The following is a 27,919-nucleotide window of genomic DNA, read 5'->3' as shown; positions in this document are numbered from 1 at the left end:
AAGGGAAACTGCAGGGAGTTTGCATTGCTCCAGTTTGAACTCTCCAACCTCCAAATGTTTTTTAGAGGGTTCCAGTTGTAAAGAGGCAGATTTAGGCTTGATGGAAGAACAACATCCCCATGGCGAGGACTATACGAGGTGGACTGTGGCCTCAGGAATAGAAGTGTCCCTCCCTGACAGCCTCGATGACCAGGCCCAGTGTATCCTCTTGGCAGATTCTTGTTCAGGCAGAGGTAGGCCCAAATGACTGCTAAGGTCCCTTTATTATGCTGTGGCATAATAAAGATAGATTTTGGGGTTAAACAGAGTAATTTTTTATGTTAAATGTCAATGTACAAGCCCCAGCAGCCAATGACTAAACTGAGCTGTTGCCTAAACTTGCAATTTGTCCCAGGGAAGTCCAGAAGTTTAGAGATGGAAGGCCACTCCTCATTCACCTGGTTCCACTGTACAGAACAAGAAGCCTCTATCCTGGACTAGAGCCCTCCATCCAGGACTCCTCCCACAGTATACTCCACCCAGGATGGCCACTCACTCCACTTTGGGATAATTCTAACACAAAGAAGTTTTGTTGTTTTTTTTTTTTACATCCAGCCTCATCTTATAATTTCTGCTCTGTGCACCTCGTCCTGCCCTCTGAAACCATGTACAATGTGTCTAAATCTTGCCTCAAATATCAGCTCTTGAAATATTCGAGGATGGTTTTGATCTAGAGGACCCATTCTGGAGTTGCTTGACTGTGTAACTTGGGATCATTCAGCAAATCACACACAGCCTCGGTTACTCTGTCTGCAAAATGACCAGGGTGATATCTTCACCACCTACACAATAGCCAGTCAGTAAATATTGTGTCCAAAGCACTTGGTGCTGAAGAGGGCATTGTGGATAGGTTTCTGAACTACTTGAGATTCCGCACATGCATTTCTTGTTGCTCAGTCTTTTCATGTCTGACTCTCTGTGACCCCATTTGGGGTTTTCTTGGCAAAGATACTGGAAGGATTTGCTTATCCAGATCATTTTACAAATGAGAAAACTGAGGAAAACAGCTCTAAGTGACTTGGTCACTCAGTTACTAGTGTCTGATGCCAGATTTGAACTCAGATCTTACTGATTCCAGGCCCAGTACATTGGCATATACATACATACATATTTTAGGTATATAACACAAAATGCCCTTATGTAAATATAAGGACAGTGACCATAAAAGCACATAACACAACTCTAAGATACATGGTGCCAATCAGCATCAGTGGAAGGTATTTCCTCATGAGGAGTCTTCCTGCAAAAAGCCCTCTGAGCTTTGAATCTCAGACTCCACCCTCTGGGCCACACAGAGAAACAGCAAAGAGTGGGAGCAGGAACAGAAAGTAGCAGCAACAACATTAAAAAGTAGTTCTTCTCCTTTTCCTCATAATTCTGGCCCTTCAGTCACGTAACTGTTCTCCTGCAGAAGGGGTCTGGTATCACAGGCACAAGCTGGAAGAGCCTGAGGAGGTTTCAAAGCCTTTAATCAACACTAATTCATTAGAAAAAAAGGGGGCCCCTGCTTTGGTTAAATCTCCAGAGAAACTAACTTTTGGGGTTCATAGTTTCTTCAGTTCCCCAGAAGAGCCACTGGTTAGGTCAATGGAATCAAATTAACATGTAAGAACAAAACCACAAACACCAAAAATGTTCAATGGAAAAAAAAACAAATCTCTCTCTCCCTCCCCTCCCTCCCTCCCTCCGTCCTTCCATCCGTCTGTCTCTCTCCCTCTCCCTCTCTCTCTCTCTCTCTCTCTCTCTCTCTCTCTCTCTCATTTCCTATAAAGCTCATTTTATGTACTCCCTTCTTCATGAAGTTTCTTGAGCTTTGACTGTATTAGGAGGGCAGAGTTTATAATTTCAAAGAGGATCATATATATGTCTGAAAGGTTCCGAACCGCCAGATATAAGAAATTCTCAAGATAAGAGGCAGAAGAATCAAAGCATATATTTAGGCTCCACAGTAACCAATCCATGAATCAGCATCACCATTTTGATATATTGATCAAAAGCTTCCAGGCCCAATATGTACGCCTCACAAGAATAACCAGGAGGCCACAGAGAAGCATGATGGTGTAAAGCAAAATCATATACATGCTTCCCCTCTGTGGTAAAAGATTACCCACTGGCCTCAAGTCCTTGTTCAGCTTCCTCCCGTAGGTCAGCTCTGCTACCGGCAGCTCCTGCTTCAGCTTTGGCTGTGGCTGTAGCTGTAGCAGCCTCTGGCTCCAACGGAAGCTCTTTTTAACCATCCAGCTTCTGCGGGGGTGTAAGGTATGCCAAGGAAAGCACAGGTTCTTTTGATCAGCTTAAGCAAGGGAAGCAAGGTGAAGGGGCCGACAAGCTTACTCCAATCCAACATACAAACAGCATTCAGTTAGTTCAGGGGTAAAAGCCAAACTATTCAAGGGCACTTGTTGACTAAGTGCTAAGGAGCCCATTTTTGGTTACCAACACACTCCACCCCTTGTTCTAGGATATATACTCTAATCAGCCGTGTATCCTAGAACATACATTGTGATCCAATTACAAAGGAAACTAAAACATGTCATTCATAATAAAGCAAAACATATCATTCAGTGACATTCCCAAATATTGGTTTACGATTCAAATGTGATCCACCCCTAGGTCCCAGCAAGATAATCTCTTCAATCAATCATCCCCAAAATAATTATTAATAATTCAAATGTCCACCCCTAGATCCTTGTATCCATTACGTAGGATCAATAATATCATAACATTAAAACAACAAAGCAAGGATAACACAAAATAAGTACACAGAACACTATCATCATTCCCACCCCCCTTGAACGATTGGGGCTCAAAATCTTGGGGTAAGGGGTGAAGGTCTCATTTTCCATAGCTTCTTCTTGCGGAAATTGGATGTAGAGGTGTCCCTGCCCCAAAGAGTCCCATTGCAGAGGTCAGTTCTTTAACAAGCTGGCAGGAATTCCAAGAATGCTACGTGCTTAGGCAGTCGCCGGAAAGTGCAGGGTGCTTAAGCCTAAAGAAAACAGAACTAGCAACAAGGTTAGCCAAAACAAAGAACAAAAAGAGTAGGCAAGTATGGGCTATTATCCTTCAAATAAAGTCATCTCCAGTTTGGTTGAGATTTCAGTTATGCAAATATCCAATATCAGAGCCAAACTCAGATGGGAAATGTTTCTTTTCAAAAGGAGCATAATGAGGAAGCCAAGAGGATCCCACCCTAGATAGAGACTAAGATTGTCCTCTCAGCCTTTCCCCAGATGTACAAGGAAACACAATGGGAAAACTAAACTAAGAGGATCCCATCCTAGGTAGAGACTAGGATTGTCCTCCCAGCCTTTCCCCAGATGTACAAGCTTTCATCCATTAATCATACAAGGTCAGCTTCCCTCTGAGTGGCTTGTGGGTTTGCAGGAGCAGTTCTTATTTCCCCATTTCTTCTGTTATCAAGTCCTTTATCTCGGTACATTCTGTACAATTCATTGGTTGGAATGCCATCTATCATTTCAAAACCTACCCCTGCTCTCAACAGAGCAGTAAACATTTCTTTTCTTGTCACTCTATTTTGGTGCCAAGTTTGCTGGTTATTCACCCTTCTCTTTCGAGGAGATCTATCTCTTCCCCAGTCTCCTAAGTCATGTAACTGTAAAATCTCATTTATCACTGTTGTAAGATGGCTCCCTACTTCCCCAAGTAACAAATTCAAAATTAGTTGTTTATAACCAGGGGGAGCTGTCCTAGTTATTAAATTCCAATGAGGGAGTAGCATTGGATCATTGTAATATTTGTCTGCAGTTCCTGTCATGATAGCAGTCTTCATTACCTCCTCCTTTAGTCTCATGATACAATCTCTAAGTGAATACCAGGGTCTGTGCTCGGTGGGCCACATAGAATCAGTAGCATATCTCTTATTGCATCCCACAGCAGCTAATGCCAACAGAGTAGTCCTGCCATCACCATCTCCTGGCTGGCGATGTTCTCTAAAAGCTTGTTGAACTAGAGGATCATGGCTGATACCTATGAATCTCATACAGTCTGTCCTATCTACTGATATTCTACTGGCCCCTTGATCACTGAGTCTTATCATCCAAGATATTAATGGTTCTCCTATTCTTTGGCTGAATCTACTCAAAATATCTGTGACCTCTTGTGGTGAGAAATCTTCCTGAATTTCCCTTGTAACTGAATCATCACCTCGGGTTTCTGTCTTCCTCCTTTGTATGGGTCGAGCCCTTGTCTGATTATTTAACCACCTCCCATTCTCTATGTGAGGGACATCCTGAACCCTAGTAGTGTTTTGTGCCTCAGCCCCTAATGTTGTCTCATTTTCCCCCCACTCACTTCCCCTGTCACCATGGCAAGGACAAAGCAGGCAGTCAGACTCGGTCTGGGCTGGGTTGGAATGCACTCTTGGCTTATTTGGTCTCCTGTTGCTCCTAGCCACATTAATAGAAAAGTTTTCATTTGAGTCAGTTTGTTCTCTTGCTATCTGAGATTCCCCTTCTTGCTGTGGGGTGGGAGTGCCCCCATCTCCATCCCAGTAGGCTGATAACACTATCCAGCTTTGCCTAGATAGTGATGCCCCTGACTAAATCCCAACCTCTTGTAAACACCTTTCCAAATCCCTAGAATCTCCTCTCTGTAGCCTTGGTTCCCAGTTTTCACAGGGTCCAGCTTTTTTAGCCAATTCTTTTGCTAGGGAGGAATAAAATGGATCCTCCCACCCTGGGATATTCATCTCTTCCTCTGAAGTTGTTCTGCTTCTAAATAGAGATCTTATACTTAGCAATCCCATCCTTGTCGCCAAATGTATTAGGAGGGCAGAGTTTATAATTTCAAAGAGGATCATATATATGTCTGAACGGTTCAGAACCGCCGGATGTAAGAAATTCTCAAGACAAGAGGCAGAAGAATCAAAGCATATATTTAGGCTCCACAGTAACCAATCCATGAACCAGCATCACCATTTTGATATATTGAACAAAAGCTTCCAGGCCCAACAAGTACGCCTCACAAGAGTTACCAGGAGGCCACAGAGAAGCATGATGGTGTAAAGCAAAATCATATACATGCTTCCCCTCTGTGGTAAAAAGATTACCCACTGGCCTCAAGTCCTTGTTCAGCTTCTTCCCGTAGGTCAGCTCTGCTACCGGCAGTTCTTGCTTCAGCTTTGGCTGTGGCTGTAGCTGTAGCAGCCTCTGGCTCCAACGGAAGCTCTTTTTAACCATCTGGCTTCTGTGCGGGTGTAAGGTATGCCGGGGAAAGCACAGGTTCTTTCGATCAGCTTAAGCAAGGGAAGCAAGGGGAAGGGGCCGACAAGCTTACTCCAATCCAATATACAAACAGAATTCAGTTAGTTCAGGGAAAAAAGCCAAACTATTCAAGGGCACTTGTTGCCTAAGTGCTAAGGAGCGCATTTTTGGTTACCAACACATTGACTTAGCCCTCCCCTAATTTGAATGTGTTCAAGGGGAAAATCGTATGGTGAAGTATTTCTCTTAGCATTTGGAAGACCTAGATACAAATCCCATCCCTGGCATTTTCTAGTCCTGAGACCCTGGGTAGGTCACTGAAGCTCTTTTTACTTCAGGTTGTTGTTGGGTTTTCACTCCCAGTAAAATGGGGGGGGGGGCAGTGGAGTCTAAGGTCCCTAAATGACAGTGTTGTACTGGCAAATGTTTAACAACCAGCTTTCTGGAGGAAAATGTATGCCAACACATTTTAAAATTTAATCTTCATCATGAACACTTTTCCCTCACTTCCTTAAGTCCATCCAAGCAACAAAACAATAAAATAAGACCCAGTGATTTGTAACTTTTGCCACTTTCTGAGGTGTAAAGATGAAAATTTTATGATTGCCTCTCCTATTCTGTCCTAGCTGGCTTTAGCATGCCCCTGCTTCGAGGTCTACATCTTCCATCCTATGCTTCTCATGCTATCCCATGTTTCTGACCCAAACCATTTAATCCAAGAGAGATTTGTTAAGAGTTTGTCATATGCTAGACACCCCTATGTTTGGGGGAAATGGGAAAATATGACAAAAAACGGTCCCTGACCACCTGGGCAAAATCAGCTTCTCATCTGAACACCATGAGCAAAGGGGATGAGGAAATGATACGAAGAGGAGGTGAAATGGGAGTTTTACCTCAAAAGCAGGTGAGGATTCCAAGAGGAGAAGATGAGGGAGCACACTGTAGACCCCGGGCTCCGACTTTGCAAAGATAGGGAGGTAGGAAATGCAATGGGCTTTTTGGGAAAGGCAAGTGAGCCCATTAAGGTGAAAAAAAAGAGTGAGTGAAGGGGAGCTGTATGGAATAGCTGGAAAAATAAAGAGGTCGAACAGTGGAGGGTTCTCAAAGAAGAAGATGATGCCAAGGCAGAAGAACAGGGTGTGTACCATCCTCTTTGGAGACATACCGAGCTCACTCTCCTAGAGTGAGGTCAGTTACATTTCTCCCCCCGGGGATTTGAGAGCTCCCAAGAAGCCAAGGCTGTTCTGGCCAAACATTACCATCTGCAGCCTATTCTAACCTGTCCTATCCCCACCGAGCACTGGTGATTGAGCCACTGTTCCATTTAACTGTTTACTATCAATCCATTTTTTCAAAGGAATGCTTACTGTGAAGATGTAGCAAGAGCCAAAGTTCTGAACGCTTCCCCCCAGCCCCTGGGCACAGTCACCGCCAGACTCCTTCAGTCTCAGAGGACAGTGGGATCAGATAACCTCGATTTCTACCCAGTATCTGCCCCACTAAGGTTTTATCAGCTTGGCCAAAGATTAGACGAGTCCCAATCTCTGCTGCTGTTGGGCCAGGTCAAGGGGGCTGCTTAGGAGGGTTGCTGGCAAATTCCAGCATAAACTCTGTCTCTTAAATTCTGGTGGCTCACTCTTCCTACCTTTTTAAGCTCACAAGTCAAGTTAAAAGCATTTATTAAGCACCTGCTCTATGCTAGTACTGTGTTAAGTGCTGCAAAATAGATATAAGCAGGCAGAAACAAGCAAGCCTCTGTGCTGAACAAACTTCCATTCTATTTAACTTTTTTTTTTTGGAGGGGGAAAGGCGGGGAAATCGGGGTTAAGTGACTTGGCCAAGGTGACATGGCTAGTAACTGTGTCAAGTGTCTGAGGCCACATTTGAACTCAGGTCCTCCTGACTCCAGGGCCCGTGCTCTACTCACTGTGCCACCTAAATGGGGATGGGCACAGGAAGGCAATGTGAGACAGGAGATACCACTTCCCCCACCCAGTGACTCTTAGCTACTCAGCCATCGTGAACCCCAGGAAGGAAGGACGGAGTCTAAACTAGCACATGGCTTTTGAATACCTCCTTCCCCAACCATCCACCCCAGTTCTGGCTCCACAATCAGTGAAAATGGCTCTTCACCCAAGGAATTAGTGGACTAGAAGGAGCTACCCAACGTCTGACCCTGCCCCTCAATGCCAATGCCTTAGTTCTAATTATCTCCAATTTGTCCTGTAGAAATCTTGTTGGTACATACTTGTTGGCATATTATCCTGCCCCACCCCCATTAGAACATTAGACTATGACCTACCTCCTCGAGGGAGAGACTGTTTTTGTTCCTGCCTTTCCTTCTACCCCCAGTACTTAGTGCTTAGCACAAAGTAGGCCCTTCATGCCTCATGACCCGACATGAATGACACTCTGCCCCTATTTGTCCTCTGGCAGACTTGCAGGCACCAAGTCCAGTCCCAGAGGCTTTCTCCGGACTCAGCATCCTGACTGTGCAGGATTTCAGGCACCCGTTGGGTTGGGAAGGTGGCACTGACCAGAGGTCCTGCTTCCCTTGTGCCATCTGGGAATGGATGCTCTTGCCAGAGATGTGAGTTGTGTTCATCCCATAATAGTCACTGTATTCAGTTCAGTCAAACGCACAACTGAAAAGACGTCCATTGAGTCCAAACATTTCCAGATGAAAAAGGGAAGGGGAATAGTCGTTGACAGATTTTAGGGTGTCTAATTTTCCCTTTTCCTCCCTACTCAGTACATCCGACACTGTGGAGTCTGTAGGGAATCTGGGCCCTCTGCATGTTCACGGCTGCCTGGAAACAGCCATCACACTTCATAACAACTTCAGAACAATGATTTTTCTTTCTTCCCTTCTTCACATTTCATAATCTATTCATTAAAAAATTTGCTTATGTTATTGCACCAAGGATGCTTCTGCACTTTCCTGGTAGAGCAGGTCAAGGAGACCCAGCTGCTTCTCTGCTGTGCAAGCCTGGGGGCAGGAAGAAGCTTCCAATAGGCGTCACTCCACAGCTCAGGAATCTCAAACCTGCCGGACACAAGGAGGTGGGTATCTAGCCAGTGAGTTTTCAGTCAGGATACACAGTCATAGCCAACGGGAGAAGCCACCAGCCACAACCAAACTCAGGATGGACAAAGGAGCCAAGGGCTGACCAGCTGCTGCCAAATACGGCTCTACCAGCTAATGGGGAAGACATCTCCATGAAGAGGCATTCCATTTGACAATGTAAACCTGACCACAGAGAGTATAATCTCAAATCCCTAGCACAGATGAAGAGGGATGGGGGTGGGGGGTGCTCAGTTGGACTAGGGCAGCCCACAACATCCCTCTTCTTGGTATCTTATCATTGTCATTGGAATCTCTCTTTGGGTACCTGCTTTATGTGTGTGGGATTGTGCAGTTGTAGGATTGTGTGTGTGTGTGTGTGTGTATAATTGTGGGGTTTTGTGTGTGTGTATAATATATATATATATATATATATATATATATATATATATATATATATAATATATACATTCATAATTGTGGGATTGCATGTGTGTGGGATTATGGGATTGTGGGATTGTATATATGTGTAATTGTGGGATTGTCTGTGGGATTTTGTGTGTAGGATTGTATGCCTGTGGGATCGTGTGTGTGTGTGTGTGTGTGTGTGTGTGTGTGTGTTGAAGAAAGAGGTTTGCCAGTGGAAGTCAGGGATTTCTACAATGCCAGTCAATGGTGGAAACTTTCATTGTCCTGAGACTTTTAGAATAAGCATATCTTCTGTTTAAATGGCTTAGAGATATTTTCCACACTGCACTATCCTTGCCACTTCTCAATAATTTCCCATAAAACACGGAATGTTTCCTTGTTGTGATTTTTGTTTTTAAGTCAAGCTATACCATGTATCTACTGAGACTCACAGAGTATGTAGTATGCCAAACCCATAGGCCACAGCCTCTCAGCCAAGAGGAGAGAAGTGTTAACCTCTGTTCAATTTCTCCTGTTAGTTTTGTCAGGCTAGTACTCACAAGGTATATAAAGAAGTTATTTCTGCATCACCAGTCCTGGATCCTGCTGTTGGAAGTGGTCAGAGTCCTAGATTTGGGAGTTGGGAAGGCATGGGTTCAAATCCTGCCTCAGATACTTACAGTGAGATCTTGGACCACAGCACAACCTACTTCTTGGGGGATATTGGAGGGATCCATTGAGACAACACAGCCTCCAAGCATGACATCAATGTTAGCTATTATAAATCCTACTGAGAACCAAAAGCATGCATCTCTATCAATTTGGTTTAATAAAATAGCTTTCCTTTCAATTTTAAATGATGTTTTTGGATATAGCATCACTTGTCATCAGCTTCACAGATTTACAAAGGGCAGTGGAGGGGGAGTGCTAAGAGTGCTGAATTGGGATCAGGGTCTGGCTCTCTCCCTCCTGCCCCTGTGTTTTGGTCTCAATTTCCTCTCTGGAAAAAGGAGACAATCACTTCTTAAACTTCCAGATACACGGCTCTATTTGGCAAAACCTCAAGGATGATGAGTGAGATGCATGTTATTGCTGTTCTGATCGGAGGGGCTCTGGCCACCTGACAGAGTCTCTATGTCCTGATCTACCAAACCAAAGAGTTGGACCACCTGGCCGCTCGAGGCCCTGCCTGATTTGAGTCCTAGGACCGTCCCCTAGCTCAGCACAATCAATTCTGTTTGAGGATTGCACAGGGGAACTCTCGCTTTCCCTGGAGGGGAAAGGCTGCTGGACTTCCAGTCAGAGGACCCAAGTGCAGATTCTGACTTTGTCACTTCACAACTAACTCCTTTGTCTCAGTTTTCTCATCTGTAAAAGGGAGATCCAACTGACTGACCTCTAAGGTCCTGTCCAGCGCTAAATATCTCCAAAGGACTTTGTCAACCCAATTGCACCACCAAACATTATTTAATCTGCTTTATTGTGACAAAGAGACAAAGATAAGACTAAACTTTCCAAGTTCCTCTTTCCTCTCTCCACGTCATAAAATTGTGCCTGTTTGTGCATGTGGGTGTGTTTGTTTATTTCTTTTCCCCAGGCTCTGGGTCTAGGCAGGTGCACCTTCTTGTTTCCATCCCTAGAGAGCCCCCAGAGAGTATCAGCTGATCTTCTTTGCCTCACTCAGGTCTTTCTCAGGATTCTGAAGGGAAGAATGCACTTTGCGTGGATTGTGTGGGCACCTTCTCTTCCCCCCCCACACACATTGTTCATAGCTATCCTGGCTACCTGTAAGGAGTTAAAGAAAATCCTCTCAGGTCTGAACTATCTGCTTAAAAGCTGTGTTTCTAGATTTGACATGAATTTTTAATTTTCAATGACACTTTGACTAGAAGTGACAATGTGCCAGATCAATTGTGTAACTACAGCAACAATCAGGGAGGAAAGGGAGCATGCTCCAAAGAATTTCAATCACAGCCTGAGCAGCCCTGGAAGAAGAAGGCTGTAGGACGCCTTACCAAGCATCTGGTCATGCCCTGGCCCAACCACAAGAGCGCCCAGAGATCCGTGTTGAGGCTTTGCTTTGGGCCTCGCTCAGGAGAAGCTAATTTTATCTATACATCTGGAGGCACAGACATGTAAATGTATGTGTGTACACAGACACACACACACACGTGCACACACACAGTGGATCGTAAAAGGAAAATAAACAATGACACAGAATTATTGCAATGAAAATCTAGAAGATTCATCCAATCTGCTTTAAATGAAGGGGAGGGGGCAGCTGCCAATGTCCACCGTGTTCTAAGCCATACCATCCTCTCTTCTCCTTTGTTTATGTATTTTTATATATTTTTAATACCAAATAGTATCCACAGCATCTCACAGTCTACAAAGTTAAGGAATGAAGCCAAGAAGCTATCTGTGCAGAAAGCCCCTGATGAAAACAAGCTCAAAATTAACTTGGTCTAAAAACCATGACTTTTCAGAACACCAAGGAGGCTGTTAAACAACAGAAAACAAGCTGAAGAAGGTGAGCCTTGGTGGGGCGAACACAGCTCTTACCAAGCAGGCTTCCACAAAGAAACCCATTAACAGCTAAAGGAAAGAATGCGTCTGTTTCTAAAAATTTGGTGAAAACAAGTTCCCTCTGCAAAAGGGTTGTCTGTTGAAATGTGAAAGCAAATGCATATTTTTCCTTGCTTATGTGGAGATCACAGCTAATTAGCCTTAGTTAAGTAAAGCATATCCTTTGAAAATTAGAGACAAGTTCCTGGGCCCTCTGATGACTTGCCTGTTATTTACATTGTTAATATTACTATCCTGCAGCTCCTTAACTGTGAGTCAGAGTCATCAGAGACAGCCATGTAACAAACAATTCAGATCTCCACTAAAATAATGACTTTTGGAGGAGAGGGGAAATTCAACAGGTTGAGATAACTAGTTGGGACAGCAGTGGAAGACACTCGTGAAATCCAGTTTCCAAGAGAAAAGCTTTGAAATTGGAATTTAGATCTTTCCCAGTATATTTTGAATACAAGTGATTAGGACAAATATTGCGATTTTGCCAGATGCTGAGGGAATCGAAGGGATCATTAATTCGGGTGAGTAGCCAGGCTGGAGGAGGTTTTGTTTTGTTTTGTTTTGCTTCATTTTTGGTGGTAAGTTTCTTCTCTTCCTGTCTTGGGGGTGGATAGAGAAAGTCATCAGGGCCTGAGGAATACACATTCCTTCATAAAGGTCCTGAGAGTGGAGAGAAGGGAGTAGATTTTCTTAACTACTGGGCTTTGTTTCTGTCTTAAAATTGGGCCCAAGCTAAAGTCCTTCCCTGTGATTTTCCTGATGAAATCTTTTTTTTTTTTTTTAATGGGAGTGAGAAGTACTATGGTAAAACTTTCTATTGCCTCAAGTAATGGGTGTTTTGCCCAAGGGAAAAAATGTCCAGGGAAGGTAGCCCAAGAAATTGTAAATAAAGGTTTGGAGCATATAAATATGACATACTTTGAGAAGAGAAAATCTTTCCCATCATTTCTCACAATAGGTGTGTTACTTGTTTATTTATTCAAATTTAAATTCCTCCCCTTCACAAAAGATCTCCTTAGGGTATGAGCACAGCTAAGGTAAAATAGATATTTTTAAAAAAAATATATTTCTCTTTCCAGTAAATAATAGAGCTCAAGCTATTAATTGTTAGGTTTGGGTTTCACTTTCTTTGAAAACTTCTTATGGGCAGCATATGGGGACACTGAGGCAAGGGGCTCCACCAAAGTATTCTGCTCCCAAGTTTACAGAAAGACAAGAACTGTTGATCCAGAATGATTTGTCATGTCCTGGACTATTGGGCACATTACCAAAGAAAGGCACTTCAATCTTAGTCAAGGCCATGTTACAACTAGGAAGCAGAACACTGGTGGAGGACAGCAATATTTCTGTTGTTCATAGTCAGAGAGGACTTCCATACAAAATACCAGTGAGAGGAGGGAAACATCCAAGGCCGAGTCTGTCCAAGAGAAACAAAGCAATTAGGGATCAGCGAGGCTCTGAAGCTTTGCTGGGGGGACAGATTAATTTTTAAAAATGCTTGACAATTTGAAAAAAAATATATATATGAAACTGAACTATGTTTAGATAAAATCTGGTGAGTGTTTAGAGTAACTCATTCTGAGATTTTCCAAAATGCCCTGCTGCCAGAGGAGAATGCAAGCTTTTGGAGGGCAGGAACTTGCCCTTTTTCTGCTTATTCAGCACCAAGCATAGCACCTGGCATGGCAGAGATTTAATAAATGCTTGTTAATTGATTTACTCTGATGGAAGTCATGCACAAAGGCAGAGATCATTGCTGAGAGAACTAAGCTTAAAAATGGTCCCAAACTGGGTCGATGCTGACATTCTCGCCTGTCTATATCTTGTACCTATATACTTGTTTGTATGTTATCGTTTCCACTGGACTGTGGCCTCTGTGAGAGCAAAGTCTGCTTTTTTTTTTCCTTTTTTTCCCTTTTTCATCCCTAGCACTTAGCATATTGGCATGTAGTAGCTGTTTAATAAATGTTTGCTGAATTGCCTGATGACTAGGAATAAGGTGCCAGAAATGGAAACAACACTTTGGAATAGATTTTTTTTTTTTAATGAAAGGAACCTTAGGTTGTTTAGGTTGTTAAACCAACACAAAGGCAGACCTAAATCAGAGTTGAGAGAATTATCATCTCTAGATTCTTTAATAAGGAAACTGAAAGCAAAATGCTTCAATCATTGTTTGTTTATTTGGTTTTTTAAAAACTAGCTCATTTCAAAATATGTGGCATTGATAGTCGGAAGAAGAGAGAGACTGATCCCTAAAAAAGGGACTGGGAAAAGGACCAGGAAATCACATAAATAGCAGATAATCATCTGACCCCAGTGGTCGGCGAAATCCTGGAGACATTAATAAGAGATGAGATCAGAAAACATCTGGAGAAGTCAAGCTGCCAGTCCATTTTCATAAAGGGTAAGCACTGTCTGAAAAAGCTGTTGGAATATAATATGTGCAGGGAGTTAATGCAGAAAGCAGGCCAGGTTGATGATGTGGACATGGAAGAATCTGCCTGAAGTTAGGATCTCTTTTTCTACAAGTTGAATATTCTTTCATAGAATAATGGACCATTGAGTTAGTGAAAGAAGGAGTTGGGAGAGTGGAAGATGAGACAGACGCAATATGATCTGGCAAAATCTCTTTTATCAAGAACGACCAGGAAACAGAGGGCTCTGATTCATTTAATTGTAATAATAACCAATATTTATATAACACTTCAGGGTTTGCAAAGGGTTCTGGTAATATCATCTCCCTGATCTTCACAGCAGTCCTGTGAGGCAGATGCTATTACTATCCCCATTCTACCACTGAAGAAACTAAGGCAAGGCAGAGGTTAGGCAACTTGCTCAGGATCACACAGCTAATCCATGTCTGAGGCTGGATGTGAATTCAGGTCTTCCCGACTTCATGTTCAGAACGTTATTCTCTCCACCAATTACTGTTAACCTTTAACCAAGAATGACTGGTATCTGCTTCATATGACATGTTAGTTTCCAAAGAATTAGTCAGAATAAAATGCTTTTAAACTTCAATCTTTACTGAAAAAATGGACTATTTAATGCCTGAATGAGCTGTGTTGAAAGTGGGAGTTATTTCATCTAAAGGAGATGAATGAACTGATTCAGAAGTCGTCATAGGATACTGCCAGGCTCCAAGTCATTATCACATACCATGATTATAACTGAACATCAAAGAAACATGAAGTCAGCCTCTATTGCCTCCTCCTGGTGTATCAGACCCCAGGTATTATCTAAGGCTCTGCCAAGGAAGCCCAAGCCCACGTAGGTTTTATTGCTAAGCTAGAAAGGGTTCAATTGTAGACTTGGCCATGGACAATGCCTGTCTCTTGAGGACCTTTTGAGCCAGTCACATCACCAAGTGGGATTCATTTCAGTAAATTGTTGGCCATAATCTCAAAGATCACTTACTCTTTTGTTGGACTCTCTGTTGGCACAGAGGATGCCGCATGGAGAAAATCAATGATCCATAAGATGACAGACAACAACAAAAAGCAGAGACATAGAACAAGAAGAAGGAGAAGAAGGAGAAGAAGGAGAAGGAGAAGAAGGAGAAGAAGAAGGAGAAGGAGAAGAAGAAGGAGAAGGAGAAGGAGAAGGAGAAGGAGAAGGAGAAGGAGGAGGACAAGGAGAAGAAGAAGAAGAGGAGGAGGAAGAAGAAGAAGAAGAAGAAGAAGAAGAAGAAGAAGAAGAAGAAGAAGAACAAGAACAAGAACAAGAACAAAACAAGAAGAACAAGAATAAGAACAAGAACAAGAAGAACAACAAGAAGAACAAGAAGAAGAAGGACAACAACAACAACAACAACTGTCCAGGTTGTTGAGATTTCCATTTGCTTCCGTTTCCATTTCCCTTTTCCATTTCCTTCCTAAAAAATGGGAAATTTAGTGTAATATAACTCACAGGGCCTAACAGATAAAATTTTGAAGGGAACCCTTCTCAGTTGAGAGATGAGGAAGGGGAAGTTCAGCAAGTCAGTAACTTGCCCAAGGTTACCCGTTCAATAAATAAGGGCCGGAGCTAAGGCTTGACCCTAGGTTTCTCTTCACTCCAAGTCCAGTGCTAGATCTGCTAGTCCTTTAAGCTCTACAGTGATCCTGTAAAGTCATTGTTTTGATCCCCTTATGAATCCTTGGGACATCAGGAAATCCAAGAAACTATCCTTTTCTCATAGACAGAGAAAATTCAACACACACACACACACACACACACACACACACACACCCCGCACATACACATCACAATTTCCCATATAGATGGTGACTATAAATCTCCAAATGTGCTGCAAACAACAGTGATGCCTCATTCACTCAGTCTGTTCGAGTCTGACACAGTGAGGTCATGGGTTCTGGCTGCATGTGTACCAATTAGCTCTATTCTGTTTTACCACCATAGACAGTATCCTTGGACATGTGTCTTCATTCTCAAAGGAAGCCCAGTGACATTGAATTGATTCACTTTAAACCCATCAGCCTTATTGAGAGAACCATGCTCAGTCTACATCTTACTGTTGGTGAGTCAGCTGTGACGTCTTTGTAGACAGTGAACATTATTCATTAAACATGTCAAATGACATTGAAATATAAATATATTATAATACATAATAGTATCATATATACTATATTCTATGTAGTATAATATATGCTATAATAATAAATAAATATAAATATAAAAGAAGTAGAAAGTCAAGCAGGAAGGGCTTTTCAATAAGGTCTCTATAGTACGCTTTATCAAAGGGTTTCTTTATTACATACATACCTACATATACACACATATGTGTCTAACATTTTATTTTTGTTACATTTTGAGTTCTGAGTTGTCTTCCTCTCTTCTTCCCAACCTGCATTAGAGAAGGCCAATACTTTATGTGTGTGTATGTGTGGACATACACGTACATATATGTATGTATGTTTATCACCGTACAATACATAATTCTATATGTCAATTCTATCTCTGGAGGTGGAGGGAACTTCTCTTCATATGTCCTTTGGCCATTCACAATTGCTCCTCGAACAGTATTGTTATCCTTGTCCACAACATTCTCTTGGTTCTGCTTGTCTGACTCAGCATTATTTCATTCAGGTATTCCCATGATTTTCTGAAATCAACCTGTTCATCATTTCTTACAACACGATAGTATTCTGTCTCTTACAACTTCTTCAGCCAAATCACATTTCCAGGTTCAAAAAGAGATACGAAACTTGTGACAACAGGGGTGCAGGGGCCCTGGTCACAGTCCCAGGGTGAGAAAGAGTGCCTAGGCCAGAAAAGCAGTGACCACACCTCTCCTTGGAAGAACTGAAAACTTACAGATTCCCAGAAATCTCTAGTTCTGAAAATAGAATCAGGAAAAACCTGAAGCTAGGGACAGGGCCCTCTTCACCCTGGCAGCAGAGACCAACTTTAACATAAAATTAAACTTCAAGGACAAAGAACAACGACAAAAAAAGAACCTGACCTAGAAAGTTGCTATGGAGACAGGGAAGATCAGGATACAAACTCATAGAAAGACAACTGAGCCAAAACAGTAAAATAGCTATGTGCAAAGCATCAAAGAAAAATGTTAATGGGACACAATTCTAAAATAATTTCTGAAAGGGCTCAAAAAGGACTTTAAAAATCAAATTAGAGAGGTAGAGGAGAGATTGGGAAAAGAAGTGAGAGTGATGTTATAAAATTATGAAAACAGAATTAAGAATTTGGTAAAAGAGGCACAAAAAATTGCTGTTCAGCCATTCAGCCATTCAACTCTTCGTCGCCTCATGGGCCATAGCATGCCAGGAACTTTTATCCTCAAAGTCTGTTCAAGTTCATGTTCATTGTTTCCATGACACTATCTTTCCATCTCATCCTTTGCCATCCCCTTTTCCTTTTACCTTCAATCTTTTCCAACATCAAAGTCTTTTCCAATGAATCCCAGTTAGAAGGAGTACACTTAGGCAGAGGACAAGGGAATAAGCTGACAAAGATGCGATGATATAAAAAAATAAAATTAAGGGGTGAGGAAGAAGGATGCAGTAGAAGAAGGAGGAAGGGAGAGGTAGAAAGGGGAAAATTATCTCATCTACAAGAGACACAAAAGGAAGAGCTTTTACAGGGGAGAGGAAGATATAGGAAAGTTGGAGGGGAAAGGGATAAGAGAAAGTGGAAGAAGCTGAAAAAAAGGGAGAGTGAATTAAGGGAGGCAGTGGTCAAAAGCGAAACATACTTTTGAGGTGAGATAAGGTAAAAAGGAAAAGAGAGAGAAGGCCAAACTGGGGAAAATAGGATGGAGGGAAATACATATGAATGTGAATGGGATGAATTCACCTATGAAAGGTAAGTGGAAAGCAAAATGTATTAAAAATCAGAATACAACAATATTTTGTTTTTGTTTTGTTTTACAAGAAAAACACTTGAAATAGACACAAACAGAATAAAAATAAGCTGCTTGAGCAAACTCTATTATGTTTCAGGTGGAATTAAAAAAATAGGGGTAGCAATCACGATCTCAGCCAAAGCCAAAGCAAAAAACCGATCTAATTAGATAAGCAAGGAAACTAAATTTTGCTAAAAAGATGCCATAGATAATGAAGTAATATCAATACTAAACATATATTTACTAAATGGTATAGTGTCCAAATACTTAAAGGAAAAGTTAAATTAATTACAGGAGAAAACAGACAATAAAGCTATACTAGTGGGAGACCTCAACTTTCCCGTTTCAGAACTAGATAATTGTAACAAGAAAAAGCAAAAGAAAGAAGTGAAGGAGATGAACAGAATTTTACAGAAAGTTATATAGGAAGAAAATGGAAGAAAACTCAATGAGAACAGAAAGTAACTGTACATGGCAACTTCACAAAGATTGACCGTGTATCAGGATATAAAAACCAGTCCACCAAATACAGAAAGGCAGAAATATTAATGCATCTTTTCATATCACAATACAATAAGATACATTTAATGAAGGGTTATGGAAACATAGATTAAAATTAATTGGAAACAAAGTAACATACTCCTAAAGAACAAATTGATAAAAGAAGAAATCAGAGAAATGACCAATAATTTCATTAAAGAGAATGGCAACAAGACAACATACCAAAATTATGAGATGCAACCAAAACAGTACTTAGGGGAAAATTTATGTCTGTAAATGCTTACATCAATAAAATAGAGAGAGCAGATCAATGAATTGGGTTTGAAACTAAAAAAAATATTGAAAAATAACAAATCAGAAATCCCCAATTAAACATAAAATTGGAAGTCCTAAAAATCAAAGAAGATATTGATAGAATCAAAAGTTTAAAAGATTGAACTTAAAAATAACACTTGGAGCTGTTTTTTTTTGGGAGGAGGAGGGATCAAAATAAAATAGATAAACCATTGGTTAATTTTTTAAAAAAGAAAGAAAACCAAATTATCCATATCAAAAGTAAAAGGCGTGAGTATAATACTAATGAAGAGGAAATTAACGCAATTAGTAGGAGCTGTTTTGCCAAATTATATGTCAATACATCTGACAATCTAAGCAAAATGGATAAATATTTACAAAAAACATAAATTGCCCTGATTAGCCAAAGAAGAATTAGAATACTTAAATAACCCTGTCTTTTAGAAAAAGAAATTGAACAAGATCCTTAAAAAATTCCCTGGACCATTTGGATTCACAAGTGAATTCTAACAAACATTTAAAGAACAATCAACTCTGAAATTATGTAAAGTATTTGGGAAAATAGGAAAAGAATGAGTCCTACCAAACTCATCTGATAACATGATTATGGTGCTGATACCTAAACCAAGAAGAGAAAATAACTAAGAAAACTAATTTCCTTAATGAATATTGATAGAAAAATTAAGTAAAGGATTAGCAAGGAGACTTCAGCAATATGTCACAAAGATCATACCCCATAATCAGGTGGGATTTATACCAGGAATGCAGGATTGTTTCAATATTAAGAAAGCTATCAGCACAACTGACCATATCAATAACAAAAATATCAAAAAAATATAAAAAGCCTTTGACAAAATACAGCATTCATTCCTACTAAAAACACTAGAGGTAAATGAACACAATTACAAAACACTTCAAACAAATAAAATAAGATCTAAAAAACTGGAAAAATATCAATTGCTCATTTGCAGGCTAACCTAATATAATAACAATGAAAATTCTCCCTAAATTAATTTACTTATTCAGTGCCACACCAATCAAACGACAAAACATATTTTATAGAGCTAGAAAAAATGATAAGAAAATTTATGTGGAAGAACAAAAAGTCAAGAATATCAAGAGAACTAATGAAAAAAAATGCAAAGGAAGGTGGCCTAGCCATACTAGATCTAAAACTATATTATAAAGTGGCAATCATCAAAACTATTTGGTACTGACTAAGAAATAGAGTGCTGGATCAGTGGAATAAGTTAGGTACACAAGGCACAGTAGTCAATGACCATAGTAATCTACTGTTTGATAAACACAAAGACTCCAGCTTCCAGGATAAGAACTCAGTATTTGTCAAAAACTTCTGGGAAAACTGGAAAATGGTTTGGCAGAAACTAGGCGCAGACCAACATCTCATACTGTGTGCCAAGGTAAGGTCAAAATGGGTACATGATTTAGACATAAAGGGTGACATCATAAGCAAATTAGGAGAGAAAGGATTAGTTTAGCCATTAGATCTATGGAGAAAGGAAGAATTTGTGACCAAACAAGAAATAGAGAACAGTATGAAATGCAAAATTGGTGATTTAGATTACATTAAATTGAAAAATTTTTGCACCAATAAAGGCAATGCAACCAAGATTAGAAGGAAACAAGAAAGCTGGAAAATAATTTTTGCAGCCAGTGTTTCTGATAAAGGCCTCATTTCTCAAATATATACAGAGCTGTGTCAAATTTATAAGAATACAAGTCATTCTCCAATTGATAAATGGCCAAGGAATACGAATAGACAGTTTTCTGATGAAAAACTAAAACCATGTATAGTCATATGAAAAGATTATTCTAAATAACTATTGAATAGAGAAATGCAAATTAAAACAAGTCAGAGGTACCACTTAACACCTAACAGATTAGCTAATATCACCAAAAAGAAAAATGATAAATGTTGGAGATGTGGGAAAATCAAAACATTAATGCATTGTTGGTGGAGTTGTGAAGCAATCCAGCTATTCTGGAGATCGATTTGGAATTATACCCAAAGGGCTATGAAACTGTGCATATACTTTGATCCAGCAATGGCACTAGTAGGTCTATATCCCAAAGAGATCATAAAATAGGGAAAAGGATCCACATGTACAAAAATATTTATACCAGCTCTTTTTGTGGTGGCAAAGAATTGGAAAGTGAGGGGATGCCCATAAATTGGAGAATGGCTAAACAAGCTGTGGTATGTGAATGTAGTGGAATATTATGATTCAATAAGGCAGGCAGATTTCAGAAAAACCTGGAAAGACTTACATGAACAAATGCTGAGTGAAGTAAGCAGAACCAGGAGAACATTGTACACAGTAACAATAACACTATGCAATGATCAGCTTTGATAGACCTATCTCTTCTTAGCAGTGCAAGGATATGAGACAATTCCAAAGGATTTATGATGGAAAATGCTATGCACATCTAGAGAAAGAACTGTGGTTTTGAATATAGATTGCAGCTGACTATTTTGACTTTTTATTTTTTTTCTTTCTCATGTTTTTTTTTCCTTTTTGTTCTGTTTCTTCTTTCACAATATGACTAATGTGGAAATATGTTTAGTGTGATTGTACATGTATGGCCTACATCAGATTGCTTGCTATATTTTAGAAGAAGGGAGGGGAAAGAGGTGTGGAAGCAGAAACATCGGGAGCTCAAAATCTTACAAAAATTAAAATTGAAAACTATCTTTATATGTAATTGTAAAAATATAAAATACTATTTACAAAAAAACCGAACAACCCAAACTAGAGAGCAAGAGAATGAATGGAGCTCTCTTTGAAATGATAAGTAGTAACTATCTCAAACCACCAACAAGCATTATCTATGATGGGGTAAGCAAGAAAAACCTTCTCAATAAAATCAGGGTGAAGCAAAGATGTCCTTTATCACTACTATTATTCAATATTTTACTAAAAATGCTACTATAGCAATAAGAAGAACAAGAGAAATTGAAGGAATTAAAATAGGAAAGAAAACTATCACTCTTTGGAGATGGTATGATGGTTTACCTAGAGAATCCAATAAAAAAACTAGATGAAATAATTAACAACTTCAGCAAAGTTGTAGGATATAAAATAATTCGCATAAATCATCAGCATTTCTATGCATTACCAACAAAGTCCAGCAGGAAGAAATTCCACTTAAAATTATTATAGACAATATAACATACTTGGAAGTCTACTTGCCAAGACCAACCCAAGAATTATATGAACACAATTACAAATTGCTCTTCACCCAAATAAAGTCAGATCCAGACAATTGGAAAAATATCAATTGCTCATGGGTAGGTCAAGCCAACATAATAAAAATAACAATTCTACCTTAATTAATTTACTTATTCAGTGTCACACTAAGCAAACTATCAAAAATATTTTACTGAGCTAGAAAAATAATAAAATTAATTTGGAAGAACAAAATATCAAGAATATCAAGGGAATCAACAAAACAAAATGCGAAGACAAGTGGCCACAAAGCAGTAATCATCAAAATTGATTAGGTACATGATTCACTATAGCAAATGACCATAACAGCCTAGTATTTGATAAATACACAGATCCAAACTTTTGGGACAAGAACACTATTTAACAAAAACTGCTGGGAAAACTAGAGAGCAGTTGGACAGAAACTAAGTATAGATTAACATTTCAGGCCATACACAAAAAAAAGTTGAAATGGATACATGATTTTGACATAAAAGGTGATATCGTTAGCAAACTAGGAGAGCAATGAATAATTCACCTTTCAGATCTATGGATAAGGGAAGAATTCATGATAAAATGAGAGACAGAGAGCATTATGGGTTGTAAAATAGATTATTATCATTATATTAAATTAAATAGGTTTTTGCATAAACAAAACCAATGCATCAAGATTAGAAGGAAAGCAGGAAACTAGGGAAATTTTTTACAGCAAGTATCTCTGATAAAGGCTTAATTTCTCAAATATATAGATAACTGAGTTAATTTCATAAAAATACAAATCATTCTCCAATTGATAAATAGTCAAAGAATATGAATAGATGGTTTTCAGATGCAAAAATCAAAGCTATCTATGGTCACATAAAATGTTCTAAGTCACTATTGATTAAAGGAATGAAAACTAAAGCAATGATGAAGTTCCAGTCACACCTATCAGACTGGCTAAAGTTATAGAAAAGGAAAATGACAAATTTTGGAGGGATATGGAAAAATTGGGATGCTAGTGCATTGTTAGTGGAGTTGTGAACTGATCCAACCAATTTAGAGAACAATTTGGAACTATGTACAAAGGGCTATAAAACTGTGAATATGCTTTGACCCAGAGATCAAACAAAAAAGTAAAGGACCTACATGTAAAAAATGTTTATATATATATATCTCCTTTTTTGTGGTGGCAAAGAATTGGAAATTGTTTGTGTGTGTGGTGGGGGGGGGGATGCCCATCAATTGGAATTGGGGAATGGTTGAACAAGTTGTGATATATGATTGCAATGGAATAGTATTGTGTTATAAGAAGTGATAAGCAGGCAGGTTCCAGAAAAACCTGGAAAGACTTACATGAACTGATGCAAAATGAAGAGAGCAGAACAAGGAGAAGATTGTACATAGTAACAGAAATACCTTACAGTGATCAACTGCTATGACAGCTATTCTCAATAATTCAATGATCCAAGACAATTCCAAAGGACTTAGAATGAAAAATGCTCCAGAGAAAGAATTGAGTCTGAATGCAGATCAAAGCATACTTTGTAAACTTTATTTTTGTTTGTTTGTTTTGGTCTAGGTTTTCTTTTGCAATATGGCTCGTATGGAAATGTTTCGCATGACTACACATGTATAGCCTATATCAAATGACTTGCCTTCTCAAGGTGGGAGAAGGGAAATTGGAACTCAAAATTTTTAAAAGAAGAATGTTAGAAATTGTTTTTGCAAGTAATTGAGAAAAAATATAATAATTAAAAAGATGATAGACAATATCTAGACCAAACTTCTCATTTAAATAAACTGAGGCCCAAAGGGGAGAGTGATTTACATAAGGTCAAATAGCTAGGAAATATGAAAGCTGAGATTCACATCCAGATGCTATAGCTAATCTCCTTAGAATAATTTTAAAGTCTAAAAATGAAGAAATACAAACCAAACTATAGCGATTTGAAGTGACAGCTAATCTCAAGGATCTGGATTTTCTCATTATTTGTCTTCATCTTTACCTTTATCATCATCATCATCATCACCATCTAAAAGCAGTTATTAATCCTTCACTTCCGCCACAACAGCTCCACACATGACCCAGGGATTTCAGTCATTGGGAGCCTCTAAGTTGAGGTTCAATATTGACCTTGGACAAACCAATTTGATTATTTTTTTTAAAGCTGAGTGAAACAACACTGTTTTTCCTCTGCTCAACTAAAGAGCTGCCCAGAGTGAAGAATACTTAATGTTTCAACTGGCTGCCACATGAGTTGAGTGGCTCATTTTGTGCCCCAAAGTCAGCGGTATATAGGCTTCAAGAAGAGTCCCTCTTGTATCTCCTGGGAGGGGAGTGCCTTGGTTAGTGCTTGGGAGAACACCTAGGTAGAACAGACCAGCGTTCACCCTGCCATCAGCTGGGGCACAGAACAGTCATTGACATCATGTGCAGTTTGGAGTCAAGATAGGGTCAAGATCCTGGGAGTGAGAATATTAGCCAGGGAGGAGAGATGGGGTCATTTCCCTACCTGCACATTCTCCTGCTAATTGGCAGGTCAGAAAGTTGCAGGTACCCCTTCGAATTAGCTGGTTAAGGAGCATGAGAAAAGGGCAAGGCTTATTCATAAATCTGGCCTTCTCTTGCTTTAAATGCCATATTCTTTGTTGCTTGACATATTGACATTATCCCAGAGGCCATTTTAGTTGGTCTCCAGCTGTGAGAAAGACAACATCGCATCTGTGGTGTCAGGTGGAAACAAACGAAACAGGGGAGGGAAAAAAAAGCATTAATTGAAAAAATCTTGTTCAGATTTTGTGTGTGTGGCAAAAATTAATAATTCACTTGCTTTGAGGAGGGAGAAGAATTCACTTTGTGTTATCTTTACAGACACAAAGGGTGCTTTTAGAAGACTGTTGGGCTTGAACAGACTGTTTTAGAAGAGGTTGCAGACAATGATCGTTTGCAATAGCTTTATGCAAGCAAGGGAGGGCCAGGCCAGGCCAAACCTGCATTCCTTTACTCTTTGTACAAAGGAGATCTTTTTCAATTTACCCTGGATTTAAATGAAACACTTTCAGGGTATGTGGTGGGCAAATGAGTGTGTAAGCCAGACAGCTGGGGAGCAGGGTCGATCCAGGGCAGAACGTGTTCCGTGCTTTCCATAGTGGGAGCTGGCTGCATGTGCCTTCAGCGTGCACTGAACTTCCTCCACAAATGTCGGAATGCCTCTGTTGTCTGATTCTCAGTGACACCGCGGATGTGAAGGGAGCCAGAAGAGGCAGGCAGAGGATTCCCCCCGACACAATTAAAAATCAATTTTTCCATCAGATCGTGTGAGTTTCACATCAAATTACAATCACCGGTTTGTTAACGCGATTCAAAGCCACTTGTAATATAATATTTGCCAATCTTTTAATTGTATCAGTAAAAATGAATTTGAACCCGATATGGTAATTAAATGATCATATTTGATTGGTACGCTCGATTAGGGATGGGAAAACATAAAATAAAATGAAAATAACAGAGCTTTCGCCTGGGCTCAGCACCAAGACTTCTCTACTTTTGTTCTTTTCCATTAAGAGAGAAAAGTAATTTTTCCCCCAGTTTCTCATTTCCTTTCTTTGCTTTCTCAGTTTTCCATGTTTCTGGGCTTAGAAACAAAAATCATGTAGCACACTCTGAAAGGTTATGTTTGTCTCAGCCTTTTTGAGAAGGAAGGAAATCTGGTAATTATTCACCACTCCCACTTTCCAGAGGAGAAGATCGAGGCCCAGTGAGTAGAAGAAACTTGAGCCAGGTTACACAGCATTAGTGGCAGAGCTCAGACAATATCCAATGAACAAGCAGGCAGTAAAGGGAGCTGGAAGAATGATGCCTTTAGAAGCTCCACCTTGCAGGAAAGAGGACTGGAAATCCTTCTGTGGCCAGTCCTCTCCCCAGTCTTTATTTTTCATCTCCCTCCCCCCTCCTACATTCTCAATTTATTTATTTATCTTTGTCTAAGGATGAACCAACTTATTTACATTCTCAATTTAAAGAGGCAGAAGATGGCCATACATAAGGGACCGTGTGACGGTGGAAGGGCTAGTGACCAAAGAATGGGGAAGCAGGCCAGACAATCCTTGGGCCATAGAAGTCAAAGTTCAAAGATCAAAAGTCAGAGGGAGAAAGCCTAAGTAATTACTGACATCACAGAGAGGAACATAAAAACAGAACAAAAAATAAGTGGAACTGAAAGAAAAGTGAAAACATTATGAACAAGTGTTATACCATGAAGGACGATGAACCAAAACATACAGATCAAATACCTACTCTGAGGATTCCCAAGACATCTTGGAACATTGACAAGAAACTCCATAATGCTTCAGAAGCTATTAAAATAAGATCTTAGGAAAACAATTAGGTCAGAATCCGAGGTTTTAATGCAGAATTCAAACAAAGAAAAGAGAATGGAACAAAGGACAGTCATTCTCTCTGAAAGAAAAGAGACTGTCAAAGGGAATACAACTTATTTAGAGAAGAAAGCTATAGATATAGATGAAAATTTGACAAAAGAGAAGCAAAAGGTAGCAATGTTTAAAAATGAGCCAAAACAACTAAAACAAAACACCCAAAAAGATGGTGATAGGATGTGGAGACTCAAGTTAATAATCATGTCTCTCAGGATAGGATGAGAAAATGAAACAAAGCAATCTAAACGTCACATTGCAGTACATAAAGCGAGCAATTTGTCCTCCATTTGAATGAAGACAATGAAGAAATCAGTGATCGGTAGAGGCCATAGATTAGTGCTGGGAGAATACAGGAACAGGGAAAACAAAACTCCCCCAAGTCTGAAGGTAGTGAAAGTTTCATTCCAATAGCAAACTCTTGATTTTCTAACTACCCAAGAGAAAGACTCCAAACATGATAGGATGCTCATTGGAACAAGCCCCAGCCTACATAATCATGGATTACTTCACCATCATGAGAAATCAAAGGAAGGGGAAGAAAGCAAAGAAACTCAACCCCAAATAAGATTTTCTACAAACCTGAGCCTGATAATCAATGTTAAGAGAATATATTTCAAAGGAGAGGCAGATGAGACATTTCTTACCAACCAACCAGCTGAGAAAGAAAGAACTGAACAAACATCAAAAACAAAGGCAAGCCAAATATTGGCTTGTAAATAACCCTAGAACAGAAACTAATAAAGATAAATAAATACAATTATAAACAAAGGCCAAATGATAAAATCAATTATCTCCTGTATGTAGGCTATTAAAAATAATTGAACTGAGATGTAGAAGAAAGAACAAAGAAGGATTACCAAGGGACAAATAGTATCTATTTGAGAGAAATTTAAATAATCAGGAGAAGCAAAGGAGGAAGAGGCAAATTAACAGTTTGGGGTCTAAATCCCTTGAACTCCTACAAATGAATAGAGATCTTTGGTGAGAAAGCTAATACAGTGGAAGACACATGGAAGGGGCAGGGGGCACAGAGGCAAGAGACAGAGGGGAACTGGAGATGGTTCCCCTCCATACCAAATCCAAAGGTAAACAGTGAAGGGATATTCATTTATTTAATATTTCAACAAGAGTAGGGAATGTGAGAACAATGGAGAGGAGGAAGTGGGGAGTGGACAGCAAAGTGCAACATTCCGATGAAGAGAAAAGATAAGGGTAGCGCCGAAGTATATTTCTATGGAACAGGACTTGTCTGTCCAGTATGAGGCAGAGGTTTAATAATAGGTTCCTCTTGAGGAAAATTAGAATATTACCGAGACTGCCGCCTCTGAAAAAGATTTGGACTATGGAGGACTGCTCCCACCCAAGGAACAAAGGTTTCTGGGTCTTGAAACTGAACCTACACACAGTAATAGGAAGGACCTAGAAAGAGATGAAGGATTAGCTGGTATTAGGATTGAGCAATGATCACAGTAAGGCTGGGCTTGAGGTTCAGGACATAGAGTGACTACCCATCTCATCCCATGGCATAGTTTCCCATTTGACTTTGGTTTCTTTGTGAATTGATTTTTCTAATTGTGAAGCAAAGCAGAAAATAGGGAGAATGGGTAAGACCTCTAAATGCAGGAGCCTATACATGAGATAGAGAAAGGAGTTCAGATTTGGTCCTTAAAAACCCTTACTTACTCCTTTGGGGTGTCAGAGAGAGAAGTAAGAAGGAATAAGTAAGGATAGAGTTTGAGACTCAGATAACAGAAATAAGAATAAACCACAAACAATAAAAATGAAAACAAAGAAAAGA

The sequence above is a fragment of the Trichosurus vulpecula genome, chromosome 8 (assembly GCF_011100635.1).
Source record: "Trichosurus vulpecula isolate mTriVul1 chromosome 8, mTriVul1.pri, whole genome shotgun sequence".
In the NCBI taxonomy this organism is placed as follows: Eukaryota; Metazoa; Chordata; class Mammalia; order Diprotodontia; family Phalangeridae; genus Trichosurus; species Trichosurus vulpecula.
The sequence above is the reverse complement of the archived record's forward strand: the minus strand, read 5'-3'. Positions refer to the sequence as shown.